Genomic DNA, 2,605 nt, shown 5'->3' on the forward strand with positions numbered 1-2,605 from the left:
CCCACCTCAGGATTTCCGGGACGCGACTAGCGACATCCTGGATCCCGGCCCCAGGGAGGCAGACCACCATGCGAGAATCCCGCCTACCTCCGCAGAAACGCCTGTCTGTCCCCTTCACCATCGAGTCCCCGATTAATACCGCCTTCCTCCTCTTTTCCTTAGCCCTCTGAGTTACAGGGCTGGACTCCACTGCGGAGACACGGCCACTGCTGCTTCCCCCAGGCGGGCTGTCCCCCCCAGCAGTACTCAAGCAGGAGTATTTGTTGTGCAGGGGCAAATCCACCGGGGTGCTCTCAACCACCCTAGCCTTACCCTTCCTGGCCGTCACCCACTTGGCCTCTTCCCGTGGCCATGGTGTGACCACCTGATGATAGCTCTTGTCTATCACCTCCTCATTCTCCCTCATCAGCCTAAGATCCTCGAGTTGTAGTTCCAGCTCCCTAACACGGTCTCTCAGGAACCGCAGCTCGACACACCTCTCACAGATGTGGATGTCCGGGAGGCCAGATGCCTCCAGGACCTCCCACATCCTACACTGGGAACAACACATTGGTTTCACACTCATACTGGACACTTTATGTCAAGTAAGACAGTGAAAAGTTAATAAGAGTGTAAGGAAACAAAAACTCACCCCTGCTCGTCCAAGCCCTGTGAGCCAAAGCCCTGACAGCTCACTCAACTTCCCACTCACTCTGCTGCCCGCTACTACGCTGCCCGCTGTATACTTTGGTGCACTTTTAAACCCTCCAAAAACTTCCCCTGGCCACTCCTGGCCTGACTTCCGGTTTTGAAAAAAACCTCCGATTTTAAACCCAAAATTAACTGAAAAAATAAGTAATTAATTACAGTCAGCAAACCCACTCTCTTACCCTCAGCCTGCTCCTGGGAACAATGAAGCTGAACCTCCAAGGTATCAAACAATTAATAAGTTGATCAACAAAATCTTTACATAATTGTGTGTGATTGTCAATGATAATTGCATTGAATCTGCAACTAAACCACGGTCACTACAGAAGAAAATCATTTTAAAAATCTGAGCTGTTCGCACTTTGGGACTTCCAGCGGGTTGGGGGAGGTGCGGGGCGAGGCGGGGCGGGGGGGCGGGGTGGGGGAGCGGCCAGTGGGCGTGGGGAAGGAGGGTGGGGGGGCCGAAGGGGGACAAAAACGAATTTCTCGCCATGAGATAAAAGCAAAATACTGCAGATGCTGGAATCAGAAAGAACAAACAAAAATACTGGAACATATCAGCAGCTCTGACGTGATCTGTTGAGAGAGAGCAGCTGAATTTGTCCCGCATGTTCAGATTTGGAGACATGCCATCTTTGATCGAAAAGGTAAAAGAACATTCACGCGCAACTTTCGATCTCAACCTTCTTGAAGTTTTCATGCATCCCTCTGAATCTCTTTACTGCTAATCCACAAGACGAAGTCAACTGGGTAAACCTGCAGTTCGCTCCATTCAATGGCACTCCGCAATCGGCTAAAATAACACATCTCGGCACAGTTCTGTCGTCCTTCGGCAACAAATGTACAATGCGTACCTGAGCTCAATGCGCCCGCCGGCGCGCAGCATTGTTCCCTCGTTAGTATAGTGGTTAGTATCTCCGCCTGTCACGCGGGAGACCGGGGTTCAATTCCCCGACGGGGAGTTTATCTCAATTTCGGTACCTCACGTTGTACGTTTGAGATCGCCAGCATTTTAATGTCAACAAAATGACTCTCAAGTCAAAATGCTTTCCAAAATGCGATTCTTTCCATGCCTTGGACATTTCTCGTCGCTGCAGATCAACCTTCTTTCAATTCAACAACTTTTTACTCACCTCTGATGTGGGCATGCCGGCGTTGGATTGGCGGGGTTACTGTAAGAAGTCTCACAAAAACAGCTTAAAATCCAACAGGGTTGATTTGGAATCACGAGATGTCGGATTGCTGCCCCTCCACCAGGTGAACGGAGGGATGTTCACATCACGGCATCGTCAGGCCAAGAAACATTCGGAAAACAATTACCATTTGGATTGTGAACAATGGTTAGAATGTGAGTTTTTACAGTTTATCCAGTGTTGAAAGTTTCAGACAATGCGAGTGAGGAGAGGGATAATGACAAGATAATAATGTGTGAATTGACTAATGCGAGTGCAGTTATTAAGATATTGTAAATGCGGGCAGCCTGGCGAGGGTTTGGAGTCGTGCGACCTGAAGCCAACATCCCGGTTGAGGCCTTCCTCGTGTATGTGGAACTTTCCTGTCAGTTTCTGCTCGGAAATTCTGCGTTGTTATGCGTCATGAAGGTCGCCTTGGAGAACGATGACCCGAAGATGGGAGGCTGAATGACCGACACTGCTGAAGTGTTCCCCGAATAGAAAGTGACACTGCTGCCTGATCATTCCGAGGCTGGCACGTGTGCTCCCTGGTGGTCTCGTGGTTAGGATTCGGCGCTTTCACCGCCGTGGCCCGATTTCGATTCCCGCTGATCGGATGTTATGTTCATTCCCGGAACAACTGATCACATGACATCGGGCTTTGAAAGAGAACTTAGGTCATCTTATTTTTATCACGTCTGTTTTACAATAATTCAAATGTTTGTCGAACTACCAACTGTATTTGG

At 49.4% G+C, this 2,605-nt stretch overlaps 1 non-coding gene across 1 annotated transcript; it reads left to right on the forward strand.

The window, feature by feature from the left end:
* The first annotated feature begins 1,576 nt into the window (after window positions 1–1,576).
* trnad-guc (transfer RNA aspartic acid (anticodon GUC)) lies at window positions 1,577–1,649 on the forward strand. The gene has a single exon. It is a non-coding gene; the product is annotated as a tRNA-Asp (tRNA).
* The last annotated feature ends 956 nt before the right edge of the window (window positions 1,650–2,605 follow it).

Source organism: Mustelus asterias, unplaced genomic scaffold (assembly GCF_964213995.1).
Source record: "Mustelus asterias unplaced genomic scaffold, sMusAst1.hap1.1 HAP1_SCAFFOLD_76, whole genome shotgun sequence".
NCBI lineage: Eukaryota > Metazoa > Chordata > Chondrichthyes > Carcharhiniformes > Triakidae > Mustelus > Mustelus asterias.